General features: G+C 37.7%; 5 non-coding genes across 5 annotated transcripts; 3 read left to right on the top strand and 2 right to left on the bottom strand.

Moving 5' to 3' along the window:
• Window positions 1-45: 45 nt before the first annotated feature.
• On the bottom strand, window positions 46-127 carry TRNAS-GCU (transfer RNA serine (anticodon GCU)). The gene has a single exon. It is a non-coding gene; the product is annotated as a tRNA-Ser (tRNA).
• A 4,638-nt stretch (window positions 128-4,765) lies between these two features.
• TRNAT-AGU (transfer RNA threonine (anticodon AGU)) lies at window positions 4,766-4,839 on the top strand. The gene has a single exon. It is a non-coding gene; the product is annotated as a tRNA-Thr (tRNA).
• A 1,682-nt stretch (window positions 4,840-6,521) lies between these two features.
• Window positions 6,522-6,595, top strand: TRNAT-AGU (transfer RNA threonine (anticodon AGU)). Its single transcript has one exon. It is a non-coding gene; the product is annotated as a tRNA-Thr (tRNA).
• A 1,051-nt stretch (window positions 6,596-7,646) lies between these two features.
• TRNAS-GCU (transfer RNA serine (anticodon GCU)) lies at window positions 7,647-7,728 on the bottom strand. The gene has a single exon. It is a non-coding gene; the product is annotated as a tRNA-Ser (tRNA).
• A 2,325-nt stretch (window positions 7,729-10,053) lies between these two features.
• On the top strand, window positions 10,054-10,127 carry TRNAT-AGU (transfer RNA threonine (anticodon AGU)). Its single transcript has one exon. It is a non-coding gene; the product is annotated as a tRNA-Thr (tRNA).
• Window positions 10,128-13,222: the final 3,095 nt, after the last annotated feature.

The raw sequence follows: 13,222 nt of genomic DNA, 5'->3' as shown, positions 1-13,222 counted from the left end.
AATGAAAACCAAACCATTCAACATGAAAGAAGAAGCAGATTAATACGACGAGGATGGGATTCGAACCCATGCATGCAGAGCACAATGGATTAGCAGTCCATCACCTTAACCACTCGGCCACCTCGTCTACATAGTGCCTGTGCGTTTAGGTGGGAAGATGTTGAGAGGGTTTTTACCAGTCTGTTTTTTCACTGAAGATTGTATGTTGGCTTTTGTCAGAGTTGCCTTATCTCGTCAACTACAGTGCCTGTTGTTTGAAGTTAGCTTGGGGAAAACTCTATCAGAAATGAACCAGTGCTGAGGTTTTTAATATCAATTAGTCATAATTTTTCCTCCTTTTGGTTTTGCCATGGCATTTCTTCAATCTGTCTATTCTGTGTCATAACTTGGAAGCAAAACAAGTCCCAAATTTCAGCTGTGCTAAAAGATGGCTCATTCAATTGCAAAACTTCAAAGCCTTTGTCCTCGATACAGCTTCTGTAAATTTGTCAGTCTTTTAAATGAATGCTCTTCAAAATTTACTTGGCTTCTTAAGTGTTATGACTGAGATTGAAATCTTATTCCATGTTTCTGCTCTACGTGGAATGGAACTCAAGCTCAATATTATTTTGCTGCGCTAACCAGTTGAATGTTCGATTGGTGCTTCAATCTTCCTTTGATTTCAAGTGCATGCCATCTTCTGGTGCTGTGGCTTAGTTGGTTAAAGCGCCTGTCTAGTAAACAGGAGATCCTGAGTTCGAAGTGCCTTGTTTTCATCTCCTCACAAAGAAGCTTCCTATCTTAAAAATAGGTGTTTCACTTGCGACTGATAGTGCAATTGTGAGATTAAAAATCTCTTCTACCTAAGAGATATAAAGGAAGAAAGATGGCTTCAAGCATGACAATGTAAAACCAGTTCATTTAGTTTTGAAATGCATCCTTTCTATGCATCTCTAATCCGTTTATCCAATGTATCTCACCTTTATGTCCTTTGGCTTAGTTGGTCAAAGAGCCTGTTTAGTAAACAGAAAATCTTGAATTTGAATGCCAGCTATTCTTTCTTTATGTCAGTTTGGGGCTTCTTAACTCTCTAAGCAGGCTTTCTAATATATCACACCTATTTGTCCTTTGTCTTAGTTGGTCAAAGAGCCTGTTTAGTAAACAGAAAATCTTGAATTTGAATGCCAGCAGTGCTATTCTTTCTTTATGTCAGTTTGGGGCTTCTTAACTCTCTAAGCAGGCTTTCTAATGTATCACACCTGTTTGTCCTTTGTCTTAGTTGGTCAAAGAGCCTGTTTAGTAAACAGAAAATCTTGAATTTGAATGCCAGCAGTCCTCTTCCTTCTTTATCTCAGTTTAGGGCTGTTTAACTCTCTAAGCAGGCTTTCTAATGTATCACACCTGTTTGTCCTTTGTCTTAGTTGGTCAAAGAGCCTATTTAGTAAATGGAAAATCTTGAATTTGAATGCCAGCAGTCCTTTTCCTTCTTTATCTCAGTTTAGGGCTGTTTAACTCTCTAAGCAGGCTTTTTAATGTTTCGCACCTGTTTGTCCTTTGGCTTAGTTGGTCAAAGAGCCTATTTAGTAAAAGGAAAATCTTGAATTTGAATGCCAGCAGTCCTCTTCCTTCTTTATCTCAGTTTAGGGCTGTTTAACTCTCTAAGCAGGCTTTCTAATGTATCACACCTGTTTGTCCTTTGTCTTAGTTGGTCAAAGAGCCTATTTAGTAAATGGAAAATCTTGAATTTGAATGCCAGCAGTCCTTTTCCTTCTTTATCTCAGTTTAGGGCTGTTTAACTCTCTAAGCAGGCTTTTTAATGTTTCGCACCTGTTTGTCCTTTGGCTTAGTTGGTCAAAGAGCCTATTTAGTAAAAGGAAAATCTTGATTTTGAATGTCAGCAGTGCTTTCTATTCTTCATCTCATTTTGTGGGTTTTTACCCCAAAAAGAGGACTTTTACTCTTGTTTGTCATCAAATATTAATTTCCCACAGCCCTAATATAGTGCAATTGAGAAAAAAAATTGTCTGCTGTTGAAACACTTTAAAAGGAATTAGAGGATATAATTTTCTTTACAGAATATAGGATGGCATCAAGCTTTACAAATTAAAACCAGTGGATTTACAGATCTGACTCTGCAAAGTTTGATAGCAGCACAGGAGTATTGTAAACTTTCATGCTTGAAGTGTCCACCGCTTGGGTTAAAAATGAAAACCAAACCATTCAACACGAAAGAAGAAGCAGATTAATCCGACGAGGATGGGATTCAAACCCATGCATGCAGAGCACAATGGATTAGCAGTCCATCGCCTTAACCACTCGGCCACTTCTTCTACATAGCACCTGTGCGTTTAGGTGGGAAGATGTTGAGAGGGTTTTTACCAGTCAGTGTTTTTTCACTGAAGATTGTATGTTGGCTTTTGTCAGAGTTGCCTTATCTCGTCAACTACAGTGCCTGTTGTTTGAAGTTAGCTTGAGGAAAACTCTATCAGAAATGAACCAGTGCTGAGGTTTTTAATATCAATTAGTCATAATTTTTCCTCCTTTTGGTTTTGCCATGGCATTTCTTCAATCTGTCTATTCTGTGTCATAACCTGGAAGCAAAACAAGTCCCAAATTTCAGCTGTGCTAAAAGATGGCTCATTCAATTGCAAAACTTCAAAGCCTTTGTCCTCGATACAGCTTCTGTAAATTTGTCAGTCTTTTAAATGAATCCTCTTCAAAATTTACTTGGCTTCTTAAGTGTTATGACTGAGATTGAAATCTTATTCCATGTTTCTGCTCTACGTGGAATGGAACTCAAGCTCAATATTATTTTGCTGCGCTAACCAGTTGAATGTTCGATTGGTGCTTCAATCTTCCTTTGATTTCAAGTGCATGCCATCTTCTGGTGCTGTGGCTTAGTTGGTTAAAGCGCCTGTCTAGTAAACAGGAGATCCTGAGTTCGAAGTGCCTTGTTTTCATCTCCTCACAAAGAAGCTTCCTATCTTAAAAATAGGTGTTTCACTTGCGACTGATAGTGCAATTGTGAGATTAAAAATCTCTTCTACCTAAGAGATATAAAGGAAGAAAGATGGCTTCAAGCATGACAATGTAAAACCAGTTCATTTAGTTTTGAAATGCATCCTTTCTATGCATCTCTAATCCGTTTATCCAATGTATCTCACCTTTATGTCCTTTGGCTTAGTTGGTCAAAGAGCCTGTTTAGTAAACAGAAAATCTTGAATTTGAATGCCAGCTATTCTTTCTTTATGTCAGTTTGGGGCTTCTTAACTCTCTAAGCAGGCTTTCTAATATATCACACCTATTTGTCCTTTGTCTTAGTTGGTCAAAGAGCCTGTTTAGTAAACAGAAAATCTTGAATTTGAATGCCAGCAGTGCTATTCTTTCTTTATGTCAGTTTGGGGCTTCTTAACTCTCTAAGCAGGCTTTCTAATGTATCACACCTGTTTGTCCTTTGTCTTAGTTGGTCAAAGAGCCTGTTTAGTAAACAGAAAATCTTGAATTTGAATGCCAGCAGTCCTCTTCCTTCTTTATCTCAGTTTAGGGCTGTTTAACTCTCTAAGCAGGCTTTCTAATGTATCACACCTGTTTGTCCTTTGTCTTAGTTGGTCAAAGAGCCTATTTAGTAAATGGAAAATCTTGAATTTGAATGCCAGCAGTCCTTTTCCTTCTTTATCTCAGTTTAGGGCTGTTTAACTCTCTAAGCAGGCTTTTTAATGTTTCGCACCTGTTTGTCCTTTGGCTTAGTTGGTCAAAGAGCCTATTTAGTAAAAGGAAAATCTTGATTTTGAATGTCAGCAGTACTTTCTATTCTTCATCTCATTTTGTGGGTTTTTACCCCAAAAAGAGGACTTTTACTCTTGTTTGTAATCAAATATTAATTTCCCACAGCCCTAATATAATGCAATTGAGAAAAAAAATTGTCTGCTGTTGAAACACTTTAAAAGGAATTAGAGGATATAATTTTCTTTACAGAATATAGGATGGCATCAAGCTTTACAAATTAAAACGAGTGGATTTACAGATCTGACTCTGCAAAGTTTGATAGCAGCACAGGAGTATTGTAAACTTTCATGCTTGAAGTGTCCACCACATGGGTTAAAAATGAAAACCAAACCATTCAACACGAAAGAAGAAGCAGATTAATACGACGAGGATGGGATTCGAACCCATGCATGCAGAGCACAATGGATTAGCAGTCCATCGCCTTAACCACTCTGCCACCTCATCTACATAGCACCCGTGCGTTTAGGTGGGAAGATGTTGAGAGGGTTTTTACCAGTCAGTGTTTTTTCACTGAAGATTGGATGTTGGCTTTTGTCAGAGTTGCCTTATCTCGTCAACTACAGTGCCTGTTGTTTGAAGTTAGCTTGGGGAAAACTCTATCAGAAATGAACCAGTGCTGAGGTTTTTAATATCAATTAGTCATAATTTTTCCTCCTTTTGGTTTTGCCATGGCATTTCTTCAATCTGTCTATTCTGTGTCATAACTTGGAAGCAAAACAAGTCCCAAATTTCAGCTGTGCTAAAAGATGGCTCATTCAATTGCAAAACTTCAAAGCCTTTGTCCTCGATACAGCTTCTGTAAATTTGTCAGTCTTTTAAATGAATGCTCTTCAAAATTTACTTGGCTTCTTAAGTGTTATGACTGAGATTGAAATGTTATTCCATGTTTCTGCTCTACGTGGAATGGAACTCAAGCTCAATATTGTTTTGCTGCGCTAACCAGTTGAATGTTCGATTGGTGCTTCAATCTTCCTTGGATTTCAAATGCATGCCATCTTCTGGTGCTGTGGCTTAGTTGGTTAAAGCGCCTGTCTAGTAAACAGGAGATCCTGAGTTCGAATCTCAGCAGTGCCTTGTTTTCATCTCCTCACAAAGAAGCTTCCTATCTTAAAAATAGGTGTTTCACTTGCCACTGATAGTGCAATTGTGATATTAAAAATCTCACAATGGAAGAAAGATGGTTTCAAGCATGACAATGTAAAACCAGTTGATTTAGTTTTGAAATGCCTCCTTTCTATGCATCTCTAATCCGTTTATCCAATGTATCTCACCTTTATGTCCTTTGGCTTAGTTGGTCAAAGAGCCTGTTTAGCAAACAGAAAATCTTGAATTTGAATGCCAGTAGTGCTATTCTTTCTTTATGTCAGTTTGGGGCTTCTTAACTCTCTAAGCAGGCTTTCTAATGTATCACACCTGTTTGTCCTTTGTCTTAGTTGGTCAAAGAGCCTGTTTAGTAAAAGGAAAATCTTGAATTTGAATGCCAGCAGTCCTCTTCCTTCTTTATCTCAGTTTAGGGCTGTTTAACTCTCTAAGCAGGCTTTCTAATGTATCACACCTGTTTGTCCTTTGTCTTAGTTGGTCAAAGAGCCTATTTAGTAAATGGAAAATCTTGAATTTGAATGCCAGCAGTCCTTTTCCTTCTTTATCTCAGTTTAGGGCTGTTTAACTCTCTAAGCAGGCTTTTTAATGTTTCGCACCTGTTTGTCCTTTGGCTTAGTTGGTCAAAGAGCCTATTTAGTAAAAGGAAAATCTTGATTTTGAATGTCAGCAGTGCTTTCTATTCTTCATCTCATTTTGTGGGTTTTTACCCCCAAAAGAGGACTTTTACTCTTGTTTGTCATCAAATATTAATTTCCCACAGCCCTAATATAGTGCAATTGAGAAAAAAAATTGTCTGCTGTTGAAACACTATAAAAGGAATTAGAGGATATAATTTTCTTTACAGAATATAGGATGGCATCAAGCTTTACAAATTAAAACCAGTGGATTTACAGATCTGACTCTGCAAAGTTTGATAGCAGCACAGGAGTATTGTAAACTTTCATGCTTGAAGTGTCCACCGCTTGGGTTAAAAATGAAAACCAAACCATTCAACACGAAAGAAGAAGCAGATTAATCCGACGAGGATGGGATTCAAACCCATGCATGCAGAGCACAATGGATTAGCAGTCCATCGCCTTAACCACTCGGCCACTTCTTCTACATAGCACCTGTGCGTTTAGGTGGGAAGATGTTGAGAGGGTTTTTACCAGTCAGTGTTTTTTCACTGAAGATTGTATGTTGGCTTTTGTCAGAGTTGCCTTATCTCGTCAACTACAGTGCCTGTTGTTTGAAGTTAGCTTGAGGAAAACTCTATCAGAAATGAACCAGTGCTGAGGTTTTTAATATCAATTAGTCATAATTTTTCCTCCTTTTGGTTTTGCCATGGCATTTCTTCAATCTGTCTATTCTGTGTCATAACCTGGAAGCAAAACAAGTCCCAAATTTCAGCTGTGCTAAAAGATGGCTCATTCAATTGCAAAACTTCAAAGCCTTTGTCCTCGATACAGCTTCTGTAAATTTGTCAGTCTTTTAAATGAATCCTCTTCAAAATTTACTTGGCTTCTTAAGTGTTATGACTGAGATTGAAATGTTATTCCATGTTTCTGCTCTACGTGGAATGGAACTCAAGCTCAATATTGTTTTGCTGCGCTAACCAGTTGAATGTTCGATTGGTGCTTCAATCTTCCTTGGATTTCAAATGCATGCCATCTTCTGGTGCTGTGGCTTAGTTGGTTAAAGCGCCTGTCTAGTAAACAGGAGATCCTGAGTTCGAATCTCAGCAGTGCCTTGTTTTCATCTCCTCACAAAGAAGCTTCCTATCTTAAAAATAGGTGTTTCACTTGCCACTGATAGTGCAATTGTGATATTAAAAATCTCACAATTGAAGATGGAAGAAAGATGGTTTCAAGCATGACAATGTAAAACCAGTTGATTTAGTTTTGAAATGCCTCCTTTCTATGCATCTCTAATCCGTTTATCCAATGTATCTCACCTTTATGTCCTTTGGCTTAGTTGGTCAAAGAGCCTGTTTAGCAAACAGAAAATCTTGAATTTGAATGCCAGCAGTGCTATTCTTTCTTTATGTCAGTTTGGGGCTTCTTAACTCTCTAAGCAGGCTTTCTAATGTATCACACCTATTTGTCCTTTGTCTTAGTTGGTCAAAGAGCCTGTTTAGTAAACAGAAAATCTTGAATTTGAATGCCAGCAGTCCTCTTCCTTCTTTATCTCAGTTTAGGGCTGTTTAACTCTCTAAGCAGGCTTTCTAATGTATCGCACCTGTTTGTCCTTTGTCTTAGTTGGTCAAAGAGCCTATTTAGTAAATGGAAAATCTTGAATTTGAATGCCAGCAGTCCTTTTCCTTCTTTATCTCAGTTTAGGGCTGTTTAACTCTCTAAGCAGGCTTTTTAATGTTTCGCACCTGTTTGTCCTTTGGCTTAGTTGGTCAAAGAGCCTATTTAGTAAAAGGAAAATCTTGATTTTGAATGTCAGCAGTGCTTTCTATTCTTCATCTCATTTTGTGGGTTTTTACCCCCAAAAGAGGACTTTTACTCTTGTTTGTAATCAAATATTAATTTCCCACAGCCCTAATATAATGCAATTGAGAAAAAAAATTGTCTGCTGTTGAAACACTTTAAAAGGAATTAGAGGATATAATTTTCTTTACAGAATATAGGATGGCATCAAGCTTTACAAATTAAAACGAGTGGATTTACAGATCTGACTCTGCAAAGTTTGATAGCAGCACAGGAGTATTGTAAACTTTCATGCTTGAAGTGTCCACCACATGGGTTAAAAATGAAAACCAAACCATTCAACACGAAAGAAGAAGCAGATTAATACGACGAGGATGGGATTCGAACCCATGCATGCAGAGCACAATGGATTAGCAGTCCATCGCCTTAACCACTCGGCCACCTCATCTACATAGCACCCATGCGTTTAGGTGGGAAGATGTTGAGAGGGTTTTTACCAGTCAGTGTTTTTTCACTGAAGATTGGATGTTGGCTTTTGTCAGAGTTGCCTTATCTCGTCAACTACAGTGCCTGTTGTTTGAAGTTAGCTTGGGGAAAACTCTATCAGAAATGAACCAGTGCTGAGGTTTTTAATATCAATTAGTCATAATTTTTCCTCCTTTTGGTTTTGCCATGGCATTTCTTCAATCTGTCTATTCTGTGTCATAACTTGGAAGCAAAACAAGTCCCAAATTTCAGCTGTGCTAAAAGATGGCTCATTCAATTGCAAAACTTCAAAGCCTTTGTCCTCGATACAGCTTCTGTAAATTTGTCAGTCTTTTAAATGAATGCTCTTCAAAATTTACTTGGCTTCTTAAGTGTTATGACTGAGATTGAAATCTTATTCCATGTTTCTGCTCTACGTGGAATGGAACTCAAGCTCAATATTGTTTTGCTGCGCTAACCAGTTGAATGTTCGATTGGTGCTTCAATCTTCCTTGGATTTCAAATGCATGCCATGTTCTGGTGCTGTGGCTTAGTTGGTTAAAGTGCCTGTCTAGTAAACAGGAGATCCTGAGGTCGAATCTCAGCAGTGCCTTGTTTTCATATCCTCACAAAGAAGCTTCCTATCTTAAAAATAGGTGTTTCACTTGCGACTGATAGTGCAATTGTGAGATTGAAATTCTCTTCTATCTAAGCGATATAAAGGAAGAAAGATGGCTTCAAGCATGACAATGTAAAACCAGTTGATTTAGTTTTGAAATGCCTCCTTTCTATGCATCTCTAATCCATTTATCCAATGTATCTCACCTTTATGTCCTTTGGCTTAGTTGGTCAAAGAGCCTGTTTAGCAAACAGAAAATCTTGAATTTGAATGCCAGCAGTGCTATTCTTTCTTTATGTCAGTTTGGGGCTTCTTAACTCTCTAAGCAGGCTTTCTAATGTATCACACCTGTTTGTCCTTTGTCTTAGTTGGTCATAGAGCCTGTTTAGTAAACAGAAAATCTTGAATTTGAATGCCAGCAGTCCTCTTCCTTCTTTATCTCAGTTTAGGGCTGTTTAACTCTCTAAGCAGGCTTTCTAATGTATCACACCTGTTTGTCCTTTGTCTTAGTTGGTCAAGGAGCCTATTTAGTAAATGGAAAATCTTGAATTTGAATGCCAGCAGTCCTTTTCCTTCTTTATCTCAGTTTAGGGCTGTTTAACTCTCTAAGCAGGCTTTTTAATGTTTCGCACCTGTTTGTCCTTTGGCTTAGTTGGTCAAAGAGCCTATTTAGTAAAAGGAAAATCTTGATTTTGAATGTCAGCAGTACTTTCTATTCTTCATCTCATTTTATGGGTTTTTACCCCAAAAAGAGGACTTTTACTCTTGTTTGTCATCAAATATTAATTTCCCACAGCCCTAATATAGTGCAATTGAGAAAAAAAATTCTCTGCTGTTGAAACACTTTAAAAGGAATTAGAGGATATAATTTTCTTTACAGAATATAGGATGGCATCAAGCTTTACAAATTAAAACGAGTGGATTTACAGATCTGACTGCAAAGTTTGATAGCAGCACAGGAGTATTGTAAACTTTCATGCTTGAAGTGTCCACCGCTTGGGTTAAAAATGAAAACCAAACCATTCAACACGAAAGAAGAAGCAGATTAATCCGACGAGGATGGGATTCGAACCCATGCATGCAGAGCACAAAGGATTAGCAGTCCATCACCTTAACCACTCGCCTACCTCTTCTACATAGCGCCCGTGCGTTTAGGTGGGAAGATGTTGAGAGGGTTTTTACCAGTCAGTGTTTTTTCACTGAAGATTGTATGTTGGCTTTTGTCAGAGTTGCCTTATCTCGTCAACTACAGTGCCTGTTGTTTGAAGTTAGCTTGGGGAAAACTCTATCAGAAATGAACCAGTGCTGAGGTTTTTAATATCAATTAGTCATAATTTTTCCTCCTTTTGGTTTTGCCATGGCATTTCTTCAATCTGTCTATTCTGTGTCATAACCTGGAAGCAAAACAAGTCCCAAATTTCAGCTGTGCTAAAAGATGGCTCATTCAATTGCAAAACTTCAAAGCCTTTGTCCTCGATACAGCTTCTGTAAATTTGTCAGTCTTTTAAATGAATCCTATTCAAAATTTACTTGGCTTCTTAAGTGTTATGACTGAGATTGAAATGTTATTCCATGTTTCTGCTCTACGTGGAATGGAACTCAAGCTCAATATTGTTTTGCTGCGCTAACCAGTTGAATGTTCGATTGGTGCTTCAATCTTCCTTGGATTTCAAATGCATTCCATCTTCTGGTGCTGTGGCTTAGTTGGTTAAAGCGCCTGTCTAGTAAACAGGAGATCCTGAGTTCGAATCTCAGCAGTGCCTTGTTTTCATATCCTCACAAAGAAGCTTCCTATCTTAAAAATAGGTGTTTCACTTGCGACTGATAGTGCAATTGTGAGATTAAAAATCTCTTCTATCTAAGCGATATAAAGGAAGAAAGATGGCTTCAAGCATGACAATGTAAAACCAGTTGTTTTATTTTTGAAATGCCTCCTTTCTATGCATCTCTAATCCGTTTATCCAATGTATCTCACCTTTATGTCCTTTGGCTTAGTTGGTCAAAGAGCCTGTTTAGCAAACAGAAAATCTTGAATTTGAATGCCAGCAGTGCTATTCTTTCTTTATGTCAGTTTGGGGCTTCTTAACTCTCTAAGCAGGCTTTCTAATGTATCACACCTGTTTGTCCTTTGTCTTAGTTGGTCAAAGAGCCTGTTTAGTAAACAGAAAATCTTGAATTTGAATGCCAGCAGTCCTCTTCCTTCTTTATCTCAGTTTAGGGCTGTTTAACTCTCTAAGCAGGCTTTCTAATGTATCACACCTGTTTGTCCTTTGTCTTAGTTGGTCAAAGAGCCTATTTAGTAAATGGAAAATCTTGAATTTGAATGCCAGCAGTCCTTTTCCTTCTTTATCTCAGTTTAGGGCTGTTTAACTCTCTAAGCAGGCTTTTTAATGTTTCGCACCTGTTTGTCCTTTGGCTTAGTTGGTCAAAGAGCCTATTTAGTAAAAGGAAAATCTTGATTTTGAATGTCAGCAGTGCTTTCTATTCTTCATCTCATTTTGTGGGTTTTTACCCCCAAAAGAGGACTTTTACTCTTGTTTGTAATCAAATATTAATTTCCCACAGCCCTAATATAATGCAATTGAGAAAAAAAATTGTCTGCTGTTGAAACACTTTAAAAGGAATTAGAGGATATAATTTTCTTTACAGAATATAGGATGGCATCAAGCTTTACAAATTAAAACGAGTGGATTTACAGATCTGACTCTGCAAAGTTTGATAGCAGCACAGGAGTATTGTAAACTTTCATGCTTGAAGTGTCCACCACTTGGGTTAAAAATGAAAACCAAACCATTCAACACGAAAGAAGAAGCAGATTAATCCAACGAGGATGGGATTCGAACCCATGCATGCAGAGCACAATGGATTAGCAATGAATAACCACTCGGCCACCTCATCTACATAGCACCCGTGCGTTTAGGTGGGAAGATGTTGAGAGGGTTTTTACCAGTCAGTGTTTTTTCACTGAAGATTGTATGTTGGCTTTTGTCAGAGTTGCCTTATCTCGTCAACTACAGTGCCTGTTGTTTGAAGTTAGCTTGGGGAAAACTCTATCAGAAATGAACCAGTGCTGAGGTTTTTAATATCAATTAGTCATAATTTTTCCTCCTTTTGGTTTTGCCATGGCATTTCTTCAATCTGTCTATTCTGTGTCATAACTTGGAAGCAAAACAAGTCCCAAATTTCAGCTGTGCTAAAAGATGGCTCATTCAATTGCAAAACTTCAAAGCCTTTGTCCTCGATACAGCTTCTGTAAATTTGTCAGTCTTTTAAATGAATGCTCTTCAAAATTTACTTGTCTTCTTAAGTGTTATGACTGAGATTGAAATCTTACTCAATGTTTCTGCTCTACGTGGAATGGAACTCAAGCTCAATATTATTTTGCTGCGCTAACCAGTTGAATGTTCGATTGGTGCTTCAATCTTCCTTGGATTTCAAATGCATTCCGTCTTCTGAATCGAATCTGAAGTTCGAATCTCAGCAGTGCCTTGTTTTCATCTCCTCACAAAGAAGCTTCCTATCTTAAAAATAGGTGTTTCACTTGCGACTGATAGTGCAATTGTGAGATTAAAAATCTCTTCTATCTAAGAGATATAAAGGAAGAAAGATGGCTTCAAGCATGACAATGTAAAACCAGTTTATTTAGTTTTGAAATGCCTCCTCTCTATGCATCTCTAATCCGTTTATCCAATGTATCTCACCTTTATGTCCTTTGGCTTAGTTGGTCAAAGAGCCTGTTTAGCAAACAGAAAATCTTGAATTTGAATGCCAGCAGTGCTATTCTTTCTTTATGTCAGTTTGGGTCTTCTTAACTCTCTAAGCAGGCTTTCTAATGTATCACACCTGTTTGTCCTTTGTCTTAGTTGGTCAAAGAGCCTGTTTAGTAAACAGAAAATCTTGAATTTGAATGCCAGCAGTCCTCTTCCTTCTTTATCTCAGTTTAGGGCTGTTTAACTCTCTAAGCAGGCTTTCTAATGTATCACACCTGTTTGTCCTTTGTCTTACTTGGTCAAAGAGCCTATTTAGTAAATGGAAAATCTTGAATTTGAATGCCAGCAGTCCTTTTCCTTCTTTATCTCAGTTTAGGGCTGTTTAACTCTCTAAGCAGGCTTTTTAATGTTTCGCACCTGTTTGTCCTTTGGCTTAGTTGGTCAAAGAGCCTGTTTAGTAAACAGAAAATCTTGAATTTGAATGCCAGCTATTCTTTCTTTATGTCAGTTTGGGGCTTCTTAACTCTCTAAGCAGGCTTTCTAATGTATCACACCTATTTGTCCTTTGTCTTAGTTGGTCAAAGAGCCTGTTTAGTAAACAGAAAATCTTGAATTTGAATGCCAGCAGTCCTCTTCCTTCTTTATCTCAGTTTAGGGCTGTTTAACTCTCTAAGCAGGCTTTCTAATGTATCACACCTGTTTGTCCTTTGTCTTACTTGGTCAAAGAGCCTATTTAGTAAATGGAAAATCTTGAATTTGAATGCCAGCAGTCCTTTTCCTTCTTTATCTCAGTTTAGGGCTGTTTAACTCTCTAAGCAGGCTTTTTAATGTTTCGCACCTGTTTGTCCTTTGGCTTAGTTGGTCAAAGAGCCTATTTAGTAAAAGGAAAATCTTGATTTTGAATGTCAGCAGTACTTTCTATTCTTCATCTCATTTTGTGGGTTTTTACCCCAAAAAGAGGACTTTTACTCTTGTTTGTCATCAAATATTAATTTCCCACAGCCCTAATATAGTGCAATTGAGAAAAAAAATTCTCTGCTGTTGAAACACTTTAAAAGGAATTAGAGGATATAATTTTCTTTACAGAATATAGGATGGCATCAAGCTTTACAAATTAAAACGAGTGGATTTACAGATCTGACTCTGCA

Source organism: Dendrobates tinctorius, unplaced genomic scaffold (assembly GCF_039654945.1).
Source record: "Dendrobates tinctorius isolate UK_male_01 unplaced genomic scaffold, ASM3965494v1 ptg000254l, whole genome shotgun sequence".
Taxonomy (NCBI): domain Eukaryota; kingdom Metazoa; phylum Chordata; class Amphibia; order Anura; family Dendrobatidae; genus Dendrobates; species Dendrobates tinctorius.
The sequence above is the reverse complement of the archived record's forward strand: the minus strand, read 5'-3'. Positions and strand labels throughout refer to the sequence as shown.